The sequence below is a fragment of the Schistocerca serialis genome, chromosome 7, assembly GCF_023864345.2.
Source record: "Schistocerca serialis cubense isolate TAMUIC-IGC-003099 chromosome 7, iqSchSeri2.2, whole genome shotgun sequence".
Lineage (NCBI taxonomy): Eukaryota > Metazoa > Arthropoda > Insecta > Orthoptera > Acrididae > Schistocerca > Schistocerca serialis.
Window position 1 is genome coordinate 605,548,496 of NC_064644.1, and position 23,032 is coordinate 605,571,527.

Below are 23,032 nucleotides of genomic sequence, written 5' to 3' on the forward strand. Positions count from 1 at the left end.
GGCCAGTGTAGGAGATCGCTCCCCACACCATGATGCCGGGTGTTGGCCCTGTGTGCCTCGGTCGTATGCTGTCCTGATTGTGGCGCTCACCTGCACGGCGCCAAACACGCATACGACCATCATTGGCACCAAGGCAGAAGCGACTCTCATCGCTGAAGACGACACGTCTCCATTCGTCCCTCCATTCACGCCTGTCGCGACACCACTGGAGGCAGGCTGCACGATGTTGGGGCGTGAGCGGAAGATGGCCTAACGGTGTGCGGGAGCGTAGCCCAGCTTCATGGAGACGGATGCGAATGGTCCTCGCCGATACCCCAGGAGCAACAGTGTCCCTAATTTGCTGGGAAGTGGCAGTGCGGTCCCCTACGGCACTGCGTAGGATCCTACGGTCTTGGCGTGCATCCGTGCGTCGCTGCGGTCCGGTCCCAGGTCGACGGGCACGTGCACCTTCCGCCGACCACTGGCGACAACATCGATGTACTGTGGAGACCTCACGCCCCACGTGTTGAGCAATTCGGCGGTACGTCCACCCGGCCTCCCGCATGCCCACTATACGCCCTCGCTCAAAGTCCGTCAACTGCACATACGGTTCACGTCCACGCTGTCGCGGCATGCTACCAGTGTTAAAGACTGCGATGGAGCTCCGTATGCCACGGCAAACTGGCTGACACTGACGGCGGCGGTGCACAAATGCTGCGCAGCTAGCGCCATTTGACGGCCAACACCGCGGTTCCTGGTGTGTCCGCTGTGCCGTGCGTGTGATCATTGCTTGTACAGCCCTCTCGCAGTGTCCGGAGCAAGTATGGTGGGTCTGACACACCGGTGTCAATGTGTTCTTTTTTCCATTTCCAGGACTGTATTACAAGATAGCTTTCTCAGTTCTGTTGGCAATACTTCTAGGTTTGCTCTCAATCTCTGTTCAGTAATTTTAGTTCATATAAGACACATCTACTTAACAGTTAATAAATCCATTTATTTTCTGTTAAAAGATTTAGTATATTCATAGCTGTAGCCTCCTTATTACACTTAGACAAATCTCTTATTCAGTAGTGCACTCTCATCATAGATACCTTCAGTCTTCTATATTACTTTCATTCCTCACCTGCTAAACAATTCATTAGTTGTCTCTTCCCAGAGATAATACAGTTCTCAGCTTTGGAACCTAGAGAATTTGCTCAATAAACTACTGCCTTTTTTTCCCTTACATGTTATCATGTCATACTTGTCTTCAGTTAGGGAATGGTTTCTGCTCCCAACCATTTTCCCATTTACATGACATGCCCAACACATATTTTATTATCATACTACAGGAAAAAGTATAAAATTATTATTACGCATAACATACATAATACTATATTCAGCAACATCATATACCGTAGTTGTAATTGGTTATGTTTGTATTATTGTATCCAGTTCTTTCATTTACGAGAGATCTATGGTAAGTCTCTCCGTAATAGGACTTTGGCTATCCCAATGTCATTCTGTGTCTACTAAAACTAGGACAGAGCAGTGGAAGATAGATTAAAGTTAAAGTCAAAGTAGAGAAAGAATAGAAGAAATTGCTTCAGCAAAAACGAAATGTGAAATACTTGAACAATCAACTCATACACCCAAAGGCTGTCAATCCGCAGAATCTGAAAATATCAATGATTCTCTTAGGAATTTGAATTCCTTTAACATGTCAATATTGCACATACTCACTCATGTAACTTATTAAACTAGGTACTAATATAGTATAGGACAATGTAGAGAATTAACTTCACAGCATGCTATATTATTTGTGCATTATGGTGTTACCGGTCCTGCTACAGTGATAATGTGTAACTCACCTATTATAACAGCTGATCTGCTACAATTGAATGAATGGCTCACTTTATTGGTCTCATAGTTCAAAAAACTTCCTTCAGGTTCAACCAATCATTAAATAAATAATATTATGAGAAGGAAAGTTGCCAATCACCATATGGCGGAGATGCTGAGTCACAGATAGGAACAACAAAAAGTGCCATGCGAGTGCCCATAGCCGTACCCTGGATTTGTTTGTAGGTAATGCCTTCAAATTACCTACATTGAAGACATTATCTACACTCACCAAATTTTCTTAATATTCCTGAAAACTGCCTCCACTGTGTGGACACTAACAGGTAAACAGTCAGGCAACAATATATATGCTTAATACCCCTCAAGTAATGTTAGTATGTTTTCAAACTGACACACAAAACCAGTGAAATGTGTTTTACTTCTTTTCACAAAATAAATTATTAATAAGAAAATTATAAGGTTAATGCTGTTCACAGCTCAACCAATCAGGCATCAAGATTCTTCTTCACTTATGTTACTTAAGTGCATAAATATCTTTTACTCATTGCTATGGTCAATTAACATCTTTTGTCTAACTTTTTATAATAATTAACACTTCATCGGCCTCAATCACATTAAGGGCATTTTTCTCAAATGTTCAAATCACACCTGCCTCTGCCCACTTACACCTTCTCATTTAGTGATTAAAGTTTCTCTCTGCACCATATCATCTTCTTCTATTATTCTCGCCAAAATTCTTGATAAACAATAAATGCTTTCTTCTTTTTGCACCACTATTTCATATTCTGCACTAGGACACCAAAATTGAGTGTTATGGGTGGATGCTTATGATGTATTCCTCTCATGTATGATCTGCATCCAGTTCAATATGTGTGTCATCTTTGCCTTCTGAATAATTTCTGATCATCTTTCTTGATGTTAATTGCTTGAGTGGACCCACTATGCAGTGCCATTGGACTGTTCTTTGTGACTTCTTCCCTTTGCAGTTGGGAGGGGTGCTGAAAGAGAGCTTGGAATTATCCATGGTATTAAATGAAAAACACTTTCATGATACCTCTTCTACATTGCATTAATAAAGTATTCGTGGGTTTCAAGCCATATCAAATGGTTGAATATGGTGTGGATGCCGCTACCATGCTTACATAGTTGTGCCATTGCCAGTGACACCACTGGTGGCTCAGTCCAGCACCGTATATGGTAATGTTTCCGTAGAGTGACCGCTATACCTGATCCAACTCCCCAATCACAGGATCCCACCTTATACTCAGGGTCTTCTAAAACTAGGACAGAGCAGTGGAAGATAGATTTAAGTTAAAGTCAAAGCATATAAAGAACAGAAGAAATTGCTTCAGCAAAAACAAAATATGAAATACTGGAACAATCAACTCATATACCCAAAGGCTGTCAATCTGCAGAATCTCCAAATATCAATGATTCATCTTAGGAATTTGAATTGTCAATGTTGTTTTGAGGGTGCTTCATTTTTTTATACTGTCGCAGAAGCTTCTGGTCTGTTTAGTAATATGAGTCTTGTCGAACACAAATTGGTGTCAGTTTTCCAGTGCATGTTCTGCTACAGCTGATTTTTGTTGATAGCGTAGATGGAAACACCTTTCATGTTCTATGCACTGTTGTTCAATAGTGCAGATAGTCTGGTGATCATAAGACTGCCCACACCCAAAAGGTATTTTGTATATTCCTAGTATTCCGAGACCTACATCTTCTTTCAAAGGCTCCATTAGTTGCCATATCATTGCTGGGGGCCTGAAGATTGTATTGATTTTTTGTCTCTTCAGGAGCCAGCTAATCTTCCCTGTTACTGAGCCACAAAACAGTAAAATCGTAATTGTCTTCACATCTTCTTCACGAGGCCTTCAGCTTTGATAAAACTGCTAGCAAAATTTGTCTGTTGTTGCAACCATTTTCCTTTGAAAACTTTAGGTAAGTGACTCAGTTCCCTCGGCAAGACTTTTGGTGTCAGAGATGCTTTCAGTTTGATGTACCAAAGTCCTCAGAACAGACTGTTTCTGTGCTGGGTGGTAGGTTTAATAATGAATAAAAAAAATAGGAGTACGGGTAAGCTACTACAAACAGCATAGTGAACACATTATTGTGGCCAAGATAGACACGAAGCCCACGCCTGCTACAGTAGTACAAGTTTATATGCCAACTAGCTCTGCAGATGACGAAGAAATTCATGAAATGTATGAGGAGATAAAAGAAATTATTCAAATAGTGAAGGGAGATGAAAATTTAATAGTCATGGGTGAATGGAATTCAAGCATAGGAAAAGGGAGAGAAGGAAACATAGTAGGTGAATATGGATTGGGGCTAAGAAATGAAAGAGGAAGCCATCTGGCAGAATTTTGCACAGAGCATAACTTAATCATAGCTAACACTTGGTTTAAGAATCATGAAAGAAGGTTGTGTACATGGAAGGACCCTGGAGATACTAAAAGGTATCAGATAGATTATATAATGGTAAGACAGAGATTTAGGAACCAGGTTTTAAATTGTAAGACATTTCCAGGGGCAGATACGGACTCTGACCACAATCTGTTGGTTATGAACTGTAGATTAAAACTGAAGAAACTGCAAAAAGGTGGGAATTTAAGGAGATGGGAGCTGGATAAACTGAAAGAACCAGAGGTCGTACAGAGTTTCAGGGAGAGCATAAGGGAACAACTGACAGGAATGGGGGGAAAGAAATGCAGTAGAAGAAGACTGGGTAACTTTGAGGGATAAAATAGTGAAGGCAGCAGAGGATCAAAAAGGTAAAAAAACGAGGGCTAGTAGAAACCCTTGGGTAACAGAAGAAATATTGAATTTAATTGATGAAAGAGATGGTTGGTTGGTTGGTTGGTTGGTTTGGGGAAGGAGACCAGACAGCGAGGTCATCGGTCTCAACGGATTAGGGAAGACGGGGAAGGAAGTCGGCCGTGCCCTTTGAAAGGAACCATCCCGGCATTTGCCTGGAGCGATTTAGGGAAATCACGGAAAACCTAAATCAGGATGGCCGGATGCGAGATTGAACCGTCGTCCTCCCGAGTGCGAGTCCAGTGTCTAACCACTGCGCCACCTCGCTCGGTATGAAAGGAGAAAATATAAAAATGCAGTAAATGAAGCAGGCAAAAAGGAATACAAACGTCTCAAAAATGAGATCGACAGGGAGTGCAAAATGGCTAAGCAGGGATGGCTAGAGGACAAATGTAAGGAAGTAGAGGCATATCTCACTAGGGGTAAGATAGATACTGCGTATAGGAAAATGAAAGAGACCTTTGGAGAAAAGAGAACCACTTGTATGAATATCAAGAGCTCAGATGGAAACCCAGTTCTAAGCAAAGAAGGGAAAGCAGAAAGGTGGAAGGAGTATATAGAGGGTCTATACAAGGGCAGTGTACTTGAGGACAATATTATGGAAATGGAAGAGGATGCAGATGAAGATGAAATGGGAGATATGATACTGCGTGAAGAGTTTGACAGAGCACTTAAAGTCTGGTGAGCAAGATGTATGAGACAGGCGAAATACCCTCAGACTTCAAGAAGAATATAATAATTCCAATCCCAAAGAAAGCAGGTGATGACAGATGTGAAAATTACCGAACTATCAGTTTAATAAGTCACAGCTGAAAAATACTAACGCGAATTCTTTACAGATGCATGGAAAAACTGATAGAAGCCGCCTCGGGGAAGATCAGTTTGGATTCTGTAGAAATGTTGGAACACGTGAGGCAATACTGAACCTATGACTTATCTTAGAAGGAAGATTAAGGAAAGGCAAACCTACATTTCTAGCATTTGTACACTTAGAGAAAGCTTTTGACACTGTTGATTGGAATACTCTCTTTCAAATTCTGAAGGTGGCAGGGGTAAAATACAGGGAGCGAAAGGCTATTTACAATTTGTACAGAAAGCAGTGGTTGGGAAGGGAGTGAGACAGGGTTGTAGCCTATCCCCGATGTTATTCAATCTGTATATTGAGCAAGCAATAAAGGAAACAAAAGAAAAGTTCGGAGTAGGAATTAAAATCCATGGAGAAGAAATAAAAACTTTGAGGTTCGCCAATGACATTGTAATTCTGTCAGAGACAGCAAAGGACTTGGAAGAGCAGTTGAACGGAATGGACAGTGTTTGGAAAGGAGGGTATAAGATGAACATCAACAAAAGCAAAACTAGGATAATGGAATGTAGTCGAATTAAGACGGGTGATGCTGAGGGAATTAGATTAGGAAATGAGAGACTTAAAGTAGTAAAGGAGTTTTGTTATTTTGGGAGCAAAATAACTGATGGTGGTCGAAGTAGAGAGGATATAAAATGTAGACTGGCAATGGCAAGGAAAGCGTTTCTGAAGAAGAAAAATTTGTTAACATCGAGTGTAGATTTAAGTGTCAGGAAGTTGTTTATGAAAGTATTCGTATGGAGTGTAACCATGTATGGAAGTGAAACGTGGACGATAAATAGTTTAGACAAGAAGAGAATAGAAGCTTTTGAAATGTTGTGGTACAGAAGAATGCTGAAGATTAGATGGGTAGCTCACATAACTAATGAGGAGGTATTGAATAGAATTGGGGAGAAGAGGAGCTTGTGGCACAACTTGACTAGAAGAAGGGATCAGTTGTTAGGACATGTTCTGAGACATCGAGGGATCACCAATTTAGTATTAGAGGGCGGCGTGGAGGGTAAAAATCGTAGAGGGAGACCAAGAGATGAATACACTAAGCAGATTCAGAAGGATGTAGGCTGCAGTAGGTACTGGGAGATGAAGAAGCTTGCACAGGATAGAGTAGCATGGAGAGCTGTATCAAACCAGTCTCAAGACTCAAGACCACAACAACAACAACAACAACAACATCTTCAAAAAGCTGGGACAGCAACTTTATAGTCTGTAATGGACACACATGTCAATAGGGTAACCACACCAAAACTAATCAAGGCATAGATATTTTACTCAGTTGATGATGTCCACCATATTCTTTATGTGGTATGCAGAGTGTCCAACAAATGTCGAGAGGAAGCTGGCCAAGTGCTCTGTAAGTCTATGGATTGATGATCTGATGGTGATCACTATAGGCCTTAAAAGTGTATCCTTCTTTTGTACTTCTGCAGACCGTAGAACGTGTGTGGTCTGGGTGCCTGACGACAGAAGGTCTTAATAACACTGTCTTCCAGTGATGGCCATTTGAGAAGCTCCCAGATCTTCCCCACTATTCTGTATTTTGGGTCCTGAGGCAGTTTTTGATATGTATCTTCCCCCAGCATCCATTAGATTTTCGAGTCACAGTTGGCTCACTTGATCAGGATGCCTCATCACCTGGCAAAACATTGGTGAGAGGCTTGTTGCAGAGAGAATGGAGGTCATTGCATTCAGCTCTAGTTACGTTTGATGCTGGCAGCTTGAATTTTGAAAGACTGCAGCTTGCTTCTCTACAAATGTCAGTGAAAGGGATACTTTGTGGTGAAGCAGCAAAGTTAAGTCCCTTCTAAGTGCTGAGATGGCACCCGTAATGAAGTCTCCTACTCTCATATTGATCACAATATGTTATGGAGTTTTTTTGTCCTGTCCCAGGTTGTTCTGAAAGCCGACAACAGCAACAACATGAGGCAGAAACACAAAATTGCAGAACATTCCATGATCAACATGACAGCAAGAAATTTGGTGCGGGTGCTATCTCAACACTTAAGAAAGTACTTAACTTTTTTCCTACACCACAAAGCATCATGAACTTAATGTGCTCATGGATGCTGTTGATGTGTTCCAGGAACTCTCCCAGCTTTTCATGTCCATGAGGCCATTTGAAAAAGATATCATCGACTTCATGAAAAAATGACTATGCATTGCAGGAGCCATGTCCAAGATGATGTCCTTGAAATGCTGCATAAAGAGTAGGGCTCCCTATCCAAATGCCGTCCATGGGGTTGAAATATTCTGCACCATGTAAAAAACATAATGATGTCAGGATATGCTTAAATAAATCCACAATGGATTCATCAGAGAGCTGGGACAGCAAGTCTATGGAGTTGCTGGTAAGTCGGATGACGAAGTCACACCAAAGCTAACAATTATATCTCATCCACTAAGACATGGATGTTTAATTCAATCAATCAAGTCCACCACATTCTTTATATGGTGCGTACGGTGGCCAAGGTGTTGAGAGGAGGCTGGCCAAATGCTGTGCAAGACTACATGTTGGTAATCCAATGGTGCTCACTACAGGCCTTAAAGCTGTATCCTTCTCATGTATCTTTGGCAGACAATAGAATGGGGGTGGTATGGGTTGCCTGAGGGAACTCAACCTCTTATGTAAAGTTTTCAAGGAAAATGATTACAACAGACAAATTTTGCAAGCATTTTCATCCAAGCCATAAAAGACAAAGGCATCTGAAGAGAACTTGAAGAAAATTGCATTTTTACCATTTTGTGGGTCAATAACAGGGAAGATTGACAGGCTCCTGAAATTACATAAATCAACACAATCTTCAGGTCTCCAGCAAAGACCTGGCAACTAATGAAGTCTTTGAAAGATGATATAAGCCTCAGAATGCCTGGAATATACAAAACACCATGTGGGTGTTGGCAATTTTATGTCAGTCAGAATGTCCACACTACTGAACAGTGCTGCATAGAACATGATAGGTGTTTCTGCCTATGCTACCCCAAAGAGTCAGCTGTAGCACAACATGCACTTGACAGACACTGAATTGCATTTGACGAAACTTCTGTTATTAAATTGACAGATGGCTTCTCGGATAGCATAATAAATGGAGCAATAGAAATCAAAATATGGGCAACACCCTCAATAAAGATTGTACATTGCAGCTGAGTGTGGCCAGGGATACTGTGATTTGGAAGCTGAAGTGGGCATGGTAATCATATCACCAAAACATTACCACACATAGTGCGGGACTGAGCACCAGTGACGTCACTGGTGATGGTGTGGCTATATAACCCAGGCTGTGGTATCCATGTGACAGGCAATCACTTAACAAGGGCAGGGGAGATCTCTGCCAAAAGTTCATGGGCAGTTAACCACATGACACAGCTTGAAACCCGAGAATATTTTATTAATGGATATTGCTGCAAGAGCATGCATTCATACTTCTTTATTGAAATCACAATGTCTTCTTTATACAAATGCTTCTACAACTGTGGGTGATGCAAATTGCCATTACATCATAGCTCACAGTTGGTCATAAAATTTATGTAACTACTTTGATGTTAGAGAACAAATGACATTTCTAAAGTATCTTTCTTTTGTTTTCTGGTGTTTACGTTATTCCCAGTGCTTTCTTGCTCCATCGGTTACAAGGTACAGCCAAGCCACAACACCACAGCGTAAGCAGGCCTCAACAGCAACTGGACATGGGCATTCGCTGTCTTGCCTTGTCGATATGCTGGCTTCCTTGTGCATCCATCTGCATATATACCTCATGAGGGCATACACACATAACAACTTCCAAAAACTGTTTTCAGTTTCCACAAACATCTTTCATTGGCCTAAGTGGTTAAAAGTTAAACATGTTGTTCCATAGAATCACAATGTTATACCACACACTAACCTTCATTATTCATGCAATACTTTACTATCTCCATGTAGAAACAATTTGTTTAAAGAAATATTCATAATTTATCATTCCTGTAAACTATGTGCGCACCAATTCAACACTGGTAAAAATTGCAATTTTTTGGTTGACATAGCTTATTTGAAAGTTCTCCTATCAAAATTATACTGCTAAGTTTTGTAGCAACAATTTTTCTGATTCCTAAAAAAATCTGTTAATTTGTAATTATACAAATTATAAAATGTACCTTCACAGAAAATTTGTAGCGAGTTTCAAAATAGTACATATCATTTTTCCATTTTCTGATTATATGGCTTATAGTTAATTAAGGTAGCTTTGCTGAATAGGTAGGCTGAGCTTCTTGCAGAAATGTATGAACCACCAGAATCACACAAAGCAAGATCCCTGTGTTTACTGGTGTCAGAGAGTACCTTTTTAGGTTAAAATCGGGACTCGGGACACTTTGTTACGAAGGAAGTTAAAATAACAGAAGAGCCTCAACAAAAGGTTTAAGAATGTACAGAATAATTAAGTCAACTTTTGTCAGAATATTAAAGGATTGCGTAATAAGATACAAGAGCTTCTCGTCTGGAAAATTTAGAGAGCTCTGAAAAGATAGGCATCTTGTGCCTATCTGAACACCACGCAACCGCAGCGTTAGAGAAGTTAAATATAAAAGATTATACTCTAGCATCTTACTCATGTGGAACTAATATGGGGAAAAGAGTAGTTGTTGACATATATTAAGACAGAACACTAGTTCAGAAACATTGAGACAAGTAAATTCTCTGGTGATCAGCACAGAGGACTGCGTGCTTGTGAGTTAATACTGATAAATAGTTCACATTTAATTGTGACCGTATACAGACACCCAGTGGGAAATTTTGAACCATTAATGAGGAATGTGGATTCCCTGTCTCTCGGACAGCAGCAAGCAGTTAATAATCTGTGGTTATTTCAATGTAAATTTCCTAAAAAATTCTGATAGGAAAAATGATCTGTAAACCTCATGTACATCCTACACTTTGATCTCACTAATTAATTTTTTAACACCGGTGGACAGACAGTTGGATGATAATTGAGAATGCTTTCTTTGATGAAGCTCAAAGAAAATAACAGTATACCCAGTAACAAATGCATTCTTAGCTAGGACACATAGGATAGTGCTGTACAGTGTAGATAGATACTCCTCAGTGGAAATCAGAACAACTGATGACTCCAGAACAAACATTTTTAAGGATAGTTTACACAGATTATCTGGGAAATTTATAATTAACCAAATGCTGATGTAAAATTTAATCTATTTCATGATAAATTTGTAACACTATTTGAAAATAGCTTTCCACATAAGCTAGTTGGAAAGGTCATTAAACAGCCATGTAAAAAACCATGGTTCACTAGAGGAATTGAAGAATGATGTGAAAGGAAAAGAGAAATGTTTCTGTTTGTCACAGATAAATAAAGATCTTGCAGTTGCTGAACTCTACAAAAACTATTCAAAATTATTTAGAAATCAAGAAACCTGCACATCATGTCATAAATCAATTCCACAACACACTTAAGCATATTTGCACAGTGGTGAAACGAGAGACTGGACAACAGGTCACAGAACAGGATAACATCACTATTAAATTTAAATGTAATGTAGTAAATATGTTTAATAATTATTTCTTAAATGTAGTAGAAAACATAGGGACAAACAGTTCAAGAGAAGAAGCACAGCAGTATGTTGAAACAGCAACTCACATGAAATTCTATCAAATGAATGTATCACCTCCTTCTCCTTCTGAAATTAAGAACATTATATATTCTCTCAAAAATAAAAGCTCATCTGGATCTGAGGGTGTTTCCAACAGAGTACTAAAGATTTGTCTCATCTGAAATATGTAATGTGTCACTAACTCAAGGCATTTTTCTACAGAGATTGACAAATGCTATTGTTAAACCTCTCTATAACAATGGTGATAGGGGAGATGTCAATAACTACCCACCTGTTTCTCTACTGACACATTTTCCAAATGTTTGAGAATGTGATGTATTCTTAAATAGTACCCCACCTAAGCAACAATAATATCATCAGTAAATCACAGTTTGGATTTCAGAAGTTTTGCATGTTCACTCACCAAATTTTACAAGCATTAAATAACAAAATAGCACCGGTTGGTATTTACTGCAACCTATCTAAGGCATCTGACTATGTGAATCACAGTACTCTCCTAAGTAAACTGAGGTATTATGTAATTAATGGAATAGACAACCAACTGATGATGTCATATATATAAAAAATAAAGCAGAAAGTTGTACTTGGTAATTCAACCAACATCTGACTGGGGAGAAATCATGTATGGGGTTCCTGAAGACTCAAACTTCACGCCACTATTGTTCCTCATATATGTAAACAATCTTCCATCTAATATACAACAAGCAGAGTGAGTTCTTTTGCAGATGACACCAGTATTGCAATCAGTCAAAGCATACATACACCAACAGAAGGAATGGCAAACAACATTCTTAAAAGTATCATTGACTGTTTTTCTGAAAATCATCTCACTCTCTGTTTCAAAAAGTCACAATAGATTCAGTTCTGCACATTTAGAGGTACTACACCAGTGACAAGAGTAACAATTGGCGAGGAAATAATAAATATGGGGAAATTTCAAAATGTTTAGGTGTCCATACTTATCGGAAATTAAATTGGAAAAAAGACACATTTTGAGACACTAAAAAAACTTAGTTCAGCCAAATTTGCACCTAGAATCAATGCAAATCTTGGGGAGAGGCAAATCAGTAAGCTGACATATTTTGCATATTTTCATTCAATGTCATATGGAATAACATTATGTGGTTTTGCATATTTTCAATCAGTGTCATATGGAACAATGTTCTGTGGTGTTGCATATTTTCATTCAATGTCATATGGAATAATGTTCTGTGGTAACTCATCTTCAAGTAAGAAAGTTGTCATTGTTCAAAAAGTGCTGTAAGGATAATATGTGGTGTTCACCTATGGTCATCTTGAAGACATATGTTTAAGGAGTTGGGCATTGTGGCTACTGCTTCACACTATATATTTCCTCGTTAAGTATTATTTTTAATCCTCTACAGTTAAAAAAGAACAACAAAGTACATAATTACAATACCATAAGGAAAATTACGTTCATTACTAATTCAAATCTGCTACAATTTTTCTTCTGAATATAAGTAGATAATCTAACAATACAGCTGCAACAATCAGCAATGATGCTGAGTCATTGCTGCTTATTGTTGTGTCTCTGTTCATTCACATTCCAGTCAGATGCAACTCATATCAATGCCATTCCGCTAATATTTTTTGCCCATGATAGATATTTCTGAACAAAATGCACATTATGACTTCTGAAATTTTCCTGGCATATTTCTTCTTATAATAATTTCCGGGTATGCAGCCGGATCCCGTCGACATACTACACACTTGGAAATTATTAGAAGAAAAAAAAAAAATGCACATTTTTGAACATGTTTTATCAGCATGGACTTTCTGATGAAGAAATATTACAACTCTTATAGAATACTGATGTTCATCAAAAACTGAATTCACTGATGAAGAGGAGGAATTTGTACCAGAGACAAGTGAAGAAGATGAAGACATGAGCACTTGTTTATCTTTGGTACTGTGACACACATTTATCTTCTACGATGAGGAGAGTTTAGTGCAGGAGGATTCAGATGCCACCAACCTATGTCACTCTTCTCCTCACCCATTACAGAAGGCCCAGTAGAATGTTGCTACAAAGATGGTGACTAGGGATGACATCAAGTGGGAGACTGCCAGTTCTTCATTTTCTGGAAGATGGTTGGCTGTGAATGTTCTAAAGGAGAGGAGGTCCAACTACTTATGGTTGCCAATCAGTAAAAGACTCTGTCATCAGCACTTACCATCTTATTTTTGACAAAACAATGCTACTTCTCATGAAGAAATATACAGAACCCCAAAAGAGTACTAAAACAATTACGTACTGGGATGTGTCACTTGAGGAAATGGAAGAATTGATGGCTATCATATATGCTTGGGGTGTAATTTGTGTAAAAGTTATGTCTGCAGATGACCTTTGGAGCATCCGCGCCTGGTAGCTGAGTGGTCAGTGCGACGGAATGTCATACCTAACAGCCCGGGTTCAATTCCCAGCTGGGTCGGTGATTTCCTCTGCTCAGGAACTGGGTGTTGTGTTGTCCTTATCACCATCATTTCATCCCCATCGACACGCAAGTCACCGAAGTGGCGTCAGCTCAAAAGACTTGCATCAGGCGAACGGTCTACCCGACGGGAGGCCCTAGCCACACGCATTTCCATTTCCACCTTTGGAGTCATTCTGGGGGAGGGGGGGGGGGGGCTGCTTTCATCAAGAACATTATGCCAAGGGACAAATTTTAGCAGCTTCTTAGATTTCTCTCCACAAATCAACAAATTTACTCTTGTATCTAAAATTTGGGGAAAGTTCACGGAACACAATATGTATTCTTATCGCTATGGAGAAAACATAACTATAGACAAGCAACTGTTACCAAGCAAAGATGCAGGTTTATCCAGTTCACACACTCAACAAACCTGACAAATATGGTCTCAAATTCTGAACTGCTGCCAATGTAGTGACAAAGCATATATGAATGCTCTCCTATACTTCAGAAAAGACAATGAGCATAGAGAGAAGCAACCATTTGGAAAGCATCTCGTTCTACATGTTGTGGATCCATCTGTAAATGGAATAAGAAATGTTATGACAGACAACTTCTTTACATCTATAAAATGCTAAGAAATTCAAAGGAAAGAAAACTTCATTAGTTGGTACAATGAACAATATCTATCATGGAATCCCTGATGGGGTAAAGAAGTCAAATTCTGAAGTACCATATCTGTGGGATAAATGTAGTATGGTGGATAGTGGTAGTCCAAGCTTGGAGTAGGAAGTGAACAGAGTGGAGAGTTTTTTTATGTGGCATTGTGCATGTTGCTCTACTTCCTGGAGGGCAACAGTTTACATTCTCTTTGTTGTGTCTACCTGCGACTCAGCATCTCCACTATATGGTGAGTAGCAGCTATCCTTTTCATGATACTGCTATGTTTCATACGTGTAACATGATTGTTTCCCAGTCCAGACTGACAATTCTGTGGTGGGGTGAATGATAAAGTGTGTATGGAGGTATGGTCAATATTTGTGGATATGACAGGAACAATCATTCAAAGCAAGAAAGTCTAGTAAACATGGGCTCAAAAATGCATACCTTAAGAGCTATGAGCACTTGTTTATCTTTGGTACTGTGACACACATTTATCTTCTACTGAACAAGTGCTCAGAGATCCTTAAAGGTATGATTTTAGAACCCATGTGTACTAGACAAATTTTTCTTGTTTTGGTCCATACTACCTCCTCCCAAAATATGGAAACAAAGGAGCTTGCAGGAGGAGATATTTATTTCACACTATCAAAGATGAAGAACTGCTTATAGCCCTTAAAGTATGCATTTTAGAGTCCATATTTACTGGACTGTTTCCTTCAAATGATTATTCCTGTCACATCGTTAAATACTGATCACTCCTGCAGGGACAACCTGTATAACTGTCATTTGAACATACTGTGATTTTGTAAACTACACCTTGAAAAATGTTTACATTAGTTTTGCTAATTCAGATGGACTATATATTATGATAGTAATCTTATTTATAAAATATGCACTGGTTTAGGAAAATACAATAGTTCACTGAACTATGTTGTACACCCACATTGGGAATAACCCAGTACAGGCACTATGTTTAGATTCATAATCATTTACATTAATTTTAGATAATTAATGGCTTAATTACTTAAGGAAGGGTGTCACTCGGTCCAAGAAATTTAGAGCAACAAAAGCATGGTGATAAAAATTGGAATCTAACAAGCATAATGGCTAAATTTGCAATGGAAAATCTAAGTATGTTTGAACTTAACACTAACTACCTGTTAGGTTGATTAGTTTTAGTAATATTAGAATACAAATAAAAGTCTGGATATTGATCTTCCTAGTGAGTAGTGTCATATTATCAAATCAAACCATTAGATAAAAATGTTTTCCACATCAAGTACTATAGCAGAATTTTCAGTTAGGCTAACTTATGATAAATATGGTTTTCAACAATACTATTTACATCACTGCAATCAGCTGATGTGAGACTATAACTGCAATAATGAAAGTGAAAGCAATCTTGTCAAATAACACCAGATGGGAGACTTCTCACCTTATTCTGTTTCATCGAGCCCCCCGCCCACCCCTTCCACCCAATGGGTTATAAAGACAGATATTGAGAAATAGCTGACTGGACTATTCAGTTGCTAATGGTTGTTTTCTAAACACTATATTAGTAAATCAAGACAGCATATTTCTAAATCAGAAACAAAGCAATTCGAGTTCTGTTATAGTTGAAATACAGTTTATAATTATACACAATTACTTTTCCATAATTATGCATAAATTCAAGTTTATTGGAGATGGAAGCTGTTTTCAATCCTATAACTCTTTTGAAACAAAGATCAAAACTACTGGATTTACCAAACTTTACTGAAAGTGAACGCAGCGGTGTACCGTAGGTCGCTAGAAGAGCATAGCGTTCCAAAGGATTGGAAAAGGGCACAGGTCATCCCCGTTTTCAAGAAGGGACGTCGAACAGATGTGCTCAACTATAGACCTATATCTCTAACGTCAATCAGTTGTAGAATTTTGGAACATGTACTATGTTTGAGTATAATGACTTTTCTGGAGACTAGAAATCTACTCTGTAGGAATCAGCACGGGTTTCGAAAAAGACGGTTGTGTGAAACCCAGCTCACGCTATTCGTCCACGAGACTCAGAGGGCCATAGACACGGGTTCACAGGTAGATGCCGTGTTTCTTGACTTCTGCAAGGCGTTCGATACAGTTCCCCACAGTCATTTAATGAACAAAGTAAGAGCATATGGACTATCAGACCAATTGTGTGATTGGATTGAAGAGTTCCTAGATAATAGAACGCAGCATGTCATTCTCAATGGAGAGAAGTCTTCCGAAGTAAGAGTGATTTCAGGTGTGCCGCAGGGGAGTGTCATAGGACCGTTGCTATTCACAATATACATAAATGACCTTGTGGATGACATCGGAAGTTCACTGAGGCTTTTTGCAGATGATGCTGTGGTGTATCGAGAGGTTGTAACAATGGAAAATTGTACTGAAATGCAGGAGGATCTGCTGCAAATTGAAGCATGGTGCAGGGAATGGCAATTGAATCTCAATGTAGACAAGTGTAATGTGCTGCGAATACATAGAAAGATAGATCCCTTATCATTTAGCTAAAAAATAGCAGGTCAGCAACTGGAGGCAGTTAAGTCCATAAATTATCTGGGAGTACGCATTAGGAGTGATTTAAAATGGAATGATCATATAAAGTTGATCGTCGGTAAAGCAGATGCCAGACTGAGATTCATTGGAAGAATCCTAAGGAAATGCAATCTGTAAACAAAGGAAGTAGGTTAAAGTATGCTTGTTCGTCCACTGCTTGAATACTGCTCAGCAGTGTGGGATCCATACCAGATAGGGGTGATAGAAGATATAGAGAAGATTCAACGGAGAGCAGCGCGCTTCGTTACAGGATCATTTAGTAATCGCGAAAGCGTTACGGAGATGATAGATAAACTCCAGTGGAAGACTCTGCAGGAGAGACGCTCAGTAGCTCGGTACGGGCTTTTGTCAAAGTTTCGAGAACATACCTTCACCGAGGAGTCAAGCAGCATATTGCTCCCTCCTACGTGTATCTCGCGAAGAGACCATGAGGATAAAATCAGAGAGATTAGAGCCCACACAGAAGCATACCGACAGTTCTTCTTTCCACAAACAATAGAAGGGAGAACCGATAGAGGTACTCAGGGTACCCTCCGCCACACAGCGTCAGGTGGCTTGCGGAGTATGGTTGTAGATGTAGAAAGTGCCTGAGATTATGATTTTACTGTTCCTGTCCAGATACCACACATTCAGCTCATTTGTTGACACTACTTAAGTATCAGTATATTTTTCCTTAGTACATTGTTACTCAATACTATTAATATCAAAGACATAAATAGCAAATTTTAATATCATAGAAAATAAAAATTTAGCAGCATATAGTTAAAAATATTAACATTTCATTCAACTTCTTTAAAGGGCATAAACTGCATGTAGTACACTGTTGCCTTAGCTCCCATTCAGGGTGAGTCAGGAGGAAAGCTTCATGCTTGGAAGGATGACAGTGTTAGTGATTCTGATCAAAAAATGTCATACAAAGATTTTCACATGATCCACTGTCAACTGCAATGCGTTTTACAGCTCTGAAGATGGCTGCTGTGCAACACACTCTGTGTTAGTAAAGCACTACGCCCACTCCCCTCCCCTCCCCTCCCCTCCCCTAGCTATTAGGGAAAGGAAAAAATATAGTGTAGTCAAATTTTTTTTCTTTCAAATAAATTGTTTAAAAGTTGGTATTATGTAGGTTTTTAACAGTTTCAGAACTGGAACTTTTTTATGGTTACTTACAAGTACCATTTTGCTCCATACCTTCAGGTCATACCCCCCTGCCCCTACAAACTTTCTCAAGGGCATCCTTTCTGCTGTGTTGTTGATCTGAGCTTATTTGTATGTTCCATTACTTGAGCACATGCACGTAAAATGTGAGCAAGAATTCCTCCTGTGTGTCCACTCTGTGTTAGTAAACTTTACTTTTAAGCTAACACCATAAACAGTAATCTAATGGGGTAAGATCAGGTGACTTTGGTGGCCAAGAAATAGCTCCATGGTGAATGATCTAACGCCCAGGATATGTTTCACTGAGGTGCTATGTCACTGGCTGCATGGAACGTGCAGGATCTCCATCATGCTAAAAGTACATACGACATCATGTTGCCAAAGGTATATACATTTTGAAGGATATGCGACTGACACCTGTGATTTTCAGACAGCTGTATGTCAGTTAAGAAAAGGGTATGTACTCATTTGAAGTTTTTTGTTCAGAATCACCAATGCTATCACCCCACAAAGCATGTAGCTTTCCCCTTACTCACCTTTTTTACATACAGTTACACTTCATTATCTAGCCTACTAATGTTTACTTTCTGATTAAATTGTTTCCATACAAACCTGTTGATAGTAGAATTGCATTTGCAAAATTAAACTACTACAAAGAAGGGATTGTTGCTTGACATAATACCACTTCATTACCTCATTCTTACTTCAACTGACTCAGTATTTCTTTATTTATTCATGTTTTGTCACTTACTTTGACATGATCGTATTATGTCTATTCATTACTCCACTATTCAGTTTTGTCCCTTCATTACTAAATTATTCAATTCATTACCTCAACAACATTATTACACACCGAATCCCTGCTTTCTTATATAAAAACTGACTCTACATAAATGACACTCCACAGCAACAAACCAATGCCATTGTTTAACAAACTTTCACTCTCTGCTACATAACGGACAAAAGCTGATTCACTACATTGCGGAGCATTAGATGAGGATACAACATTATTTTAAAGCATTTACCTTGCACTCGCTATGCCCGAAGGGTATCCCCCATGACAAACATTTCTTTTTCATAATCCCTACTGTATGCAACATTACATACTTCATCCGAAAATTATTTACATTTAGCATGAAGAGCCATACCAAGGCATATTTTTATTAACATTGGCAATTGGCACGTTACTACAGCAAACTGATGTTATTTTTACTTTGAACTGAACAAAAGACTGTAAATTTATTTTTACTGCTGCTCAATTATTGGCTGATTTAATTCCTAATTTCATACATCATTAAACTGAAACAAATTTTGTCGTTATTCACAACAATGAAAAATTAAATCCAAACAGAGATAGGGCATTTTACACAAACTCTAGGTGACATGGTATAACATGCTATTTTTCCAGCCTCTTATACACCCTTTCAGAGGTTTCCAGTTCACTTAAGATTCATTGTTGCAACAGTGCATATGGAGTATGTGGAATGATTACATTTACTGATCAATAGCACAAGTGGTTCAGATGTACCAGGTACCGAGCCATGCCAAAACACCCATATTAATATGTAGCGTAGTCTCCACAGGTGGCAGTGCAGGTGCCGACTCTGGCATCCAGTCAATCATACGGATGGTGAATACTGTCCAGGGATATGTTATGCAGTTCCTGCTCGACCTGTTCATTCAGTTCTGTAAGTGTTGTTGGTCGGTGAGGCACTCAAGTCACTTCTCCTCGCATCATATCCCTCAGATGCTCGATAGGAGACAAGACGGGAGACTATACTGGCCAGCAAAGATGCTGCGCCAGCTGGAGTGGCCAAGCGGTTCTAGGTGCTACAGTCTGGAGCCGCGTGACCGCTACGGTCGCAGGTTCGGATCCTGCCTCGGGCATGGATGTGTGTGATGTCCTTAGGTTAGTTAGATTTAAATAGTTCTAAGTTCTAGGGAACCGATGACCTCAGAAGTTAAGTCCCATAGTGCTCAGAGCCATTTGAACCACCTGAAGATGCAGCACATCTTGCAGTGCACGTTGAGTTTCACAGGCAGTGTGTGGATGAGCATTACCTGGTTGGAACGACACATCACCTTCCTCACAAGAAGTGATGTGGTGTGGGTGTGAGGGGAAGGTGGGCTAGAGATGTGTGTGCACCTAGTCCCACTGTTAATAACCAGTTCACAACAGTTTCTGTATACATACCTGGGCTCGCAAGCCCTCTTATCTGTGCTGTGATAGCTGTATGATATGCCACTGCTGCCCTTACAGTACAACAATCCTGGTAGGTCTTGTGGTGCATGGACATGCAGAACATTTTCTATGAGTATGAGAATGTTCACGTGACCATTGATACCAGCATTGTTGCACATCTGATGCATGTCCAACGTGTGTTGTAATTCTCTGAAAGAACCATCCCCTCACTCAGAAGGGCACAATTTGACCACTTTCAAACTCATTCAACTGGCAGCATGTAGCACGAGTGCATCTCTGTGGCACACATCTGCACCACACCGAGCCTTCTGACTGTGAACATTTCCTATTGAAGGACAGACACAGATAACACCCTGGTAGCTATACTATTACACATTGAAACCATTATCAGTACATCTACTATCCTTCAGCTGGCATATGCTGTCATCAGTTTAAAATCAACATTGTCTTTAAAGGTCTACTTATTTTTTCTGGCAGTATATTAATGTCCATGGACACACAAAAATTCAATTATTGAAACATAACACTTTATGTATCTATGAATTGAAGGTAGTAGAAGAAGATTATATTTTTTCCTTCTTAAAATCTATCTGTAGTGTAGTATGAGAAGAGCTAATAAAACAACGAAAATAATCAGTTATTGATAATACAATGTAAATGGACAGATAAAAAAAATCTTCTCACCAAGCAGCAGCAGGGGAACACACACACACACAAAAGGATTTACCTTTCACAAGCTTTCGGGGCCAATGGCTCCTCCATCTGGCGGAAGAGTTAAAGGTGGAGGACAGGAGAGGTTTAGGGAAAGTGGCACAGTTTGGAAAAGTTTCCCCTGACCAACGGTTTTGAGTGACTTGTACCCCTTTCCCTAAACCTCTCCAGTCCTTTTCCTTCACCCTTCTCCTTCCCCTTCAACTCTTCCACCAGAAGGAGGAGCCGCTCGCTCCAAAACGCTCCTGCCTATTTCTGAGTTAAAAATTATTCTGAACCCCCTGCTCAGCCATCTACTGTTGCAACACTGTGTGGATTTCTAGTACTACAGTTCTCTTAAGCATAGCATAAATGCTTAAAATTGCTGTCCACACATCTACACTGGAAAATACTTTTTACAAACAGCTCACTTCACTGTCAACTTCAAGGAATTTTAATACAGCTATCCTTAGCAACTGAAGAAGAGGTTTCTTTATTTTAGCAATATTTTTCTTTCTGGTATGCCCACCTTTCACTACAACATTGCTCACATTTGTATTTACCAATTTCTTTTCATTTACCTTCATGTTTTATTACACAATCTTTACACTTTCCTTTAATAAGATAATCATCCTTGTCCACAATTTCATTGACTACCAGTAAACATTGTTTCAACACCATCATATGTATTTTATTGCATTTAAAGTAAAATGTGACTCTTGACATTTGCCTCACCTGAGAGGACGTGACATTGTTGACCAGGTAACACCAGTGGCAAGCCGGCTTTCCCTTCTGCGCCACCAGCAGTTAAAGTGGTAAAGTATCCCTGTTGCGATGCCATTGATAAACAGTACCACGTGTTGTTGAGTATTAAATTGTTCTATGTTTGTCAGGTCTTGTGAAGTGGTATTTTTTGGTGTTGAAATGTTCTGCTGTCATAAGGTGTTATGAACAAGTGTTTTCCGTTGACATTGCATTAACAGTAATAGTGCTGTATTTTTGAACACAAGGTTCATAATAAAAGAAGTTGTTCAAGAACACATTTGTGTATCTATCAACCTGCCAGCACTTTCGTTCGGTAATAGAGGGAAACATTCCACATGGGAAAAATATATCTAAAAACAAAGATGATGAGACTTACCAAACAAAAGCGCTGGCAGGTCAATAGACACACAAACAAACACAAACATATACACAAAATTCAAGATTTTCGACGAAAGGATGTGGGTTTTAAGGGAGAGGGTAAGGAGTCATTCCAATCCCAGGAGCGGAAAGACTTACCTTAGGGGGAAAAAAGGACAGGTATACACTCGCACACACACACACATATCCATCCACACATACACAGACACAAGCAGACAAATGAAAAGGCAAAGAGTTTGGGCAGAGATGTCAGTCGAGGCGGAAGTAAAGAGGCAAAGATGTTGTTGAAAGACAGGTGAGGTATGAGCAGCGGCAACTTGAAATTAGCAGAGGTTGAGGCCTGGCGGATAACGAGAAGAGAGGATATACTGAAGGGCAAGTTCCCATCTCCGGAGTTCTGACAGGTTGGTGTTAGTGGGAAGTATCCAGATAACCCGGACGGTGTAACACTGTCCCAAGAATGCTGGCCGTGCACCAAGGCATGTTTAGCCACAGGGTGATCCTCATTACCAACAAACACTGTCTGCCTAATTTTGTGTGTATGTTTGTGTATCTATCGACCTGCCAGCGCTTTTGTTTGGTAAGTCTCATCATCTTTGTTTTTAGATATATATATATATATTTCTATTTTCATTTTATTACATCAGAGAACAAATAATTTAAAAAAAACTCTCTCTTGTGCATGTTGTCCTGTGTCACACACATCTTTTTAATAATGTTGCTGGCTGTCCCCTCGTCAATACCAATAAAGTCTCCAATGGACAGAAGGAAATCACCAGGGGCAAAATATTTGAGTGTCCCTATTAGCTGATTCATTGGTGGAACAGAGTCATTTCTGAAAGAAAGAAAAGAATGACATGAGACAATTCACAATAAATTTAAAAACATAACTTTCCAGCCACTCCTTCCACTGTTATGATTCAATAACTTAAAATTCCTGTAAGCTGAATGGCAAGTATCTATGATCTTATAACACTAAGATAACAATTACTTATGATGAAACATGGATGTGGTTATGAAGATAACACTAATAACTGAGAAATACAGCAGATATCTGCTACAGCTTTTTTTTAAAAA

General features: G+C 39.3%; 1 long non-coding RNA gene across 13 annotated transcripts in view; it reads right to left on the reverse strand.

The window, feature by feature from the left end:
• Positions 1–1,659: 1,659 nt before the first annotated feature.
• The window catches only part of LOC126412180 (uncharacterized), a 50,369-nt gene continuing 28,996 nt past the window's right edge, over positions 1,660–23,032 (reverse strand). For 12 of the 13 annotated variants that reach the window (XR_007575251.1, XR_007575245.1, XR_007575249.1 and 9 more), the window contains 2 exons: positions 21,548–22,790; positions 1,660–2,819 (listed from right to left, as the gene is read on the reverse strand). This is a non-coding gene — a long non-coding RNA (uncharacterized LOC126412180). Of the gene's footprint in view, positions 2,820–13,989; positions 14,113–21,547; positions 22,791–23,032 lie in introns of those variants that run through there. The other variant, XR_007575247.1, reaches the window with a different exon arrangement.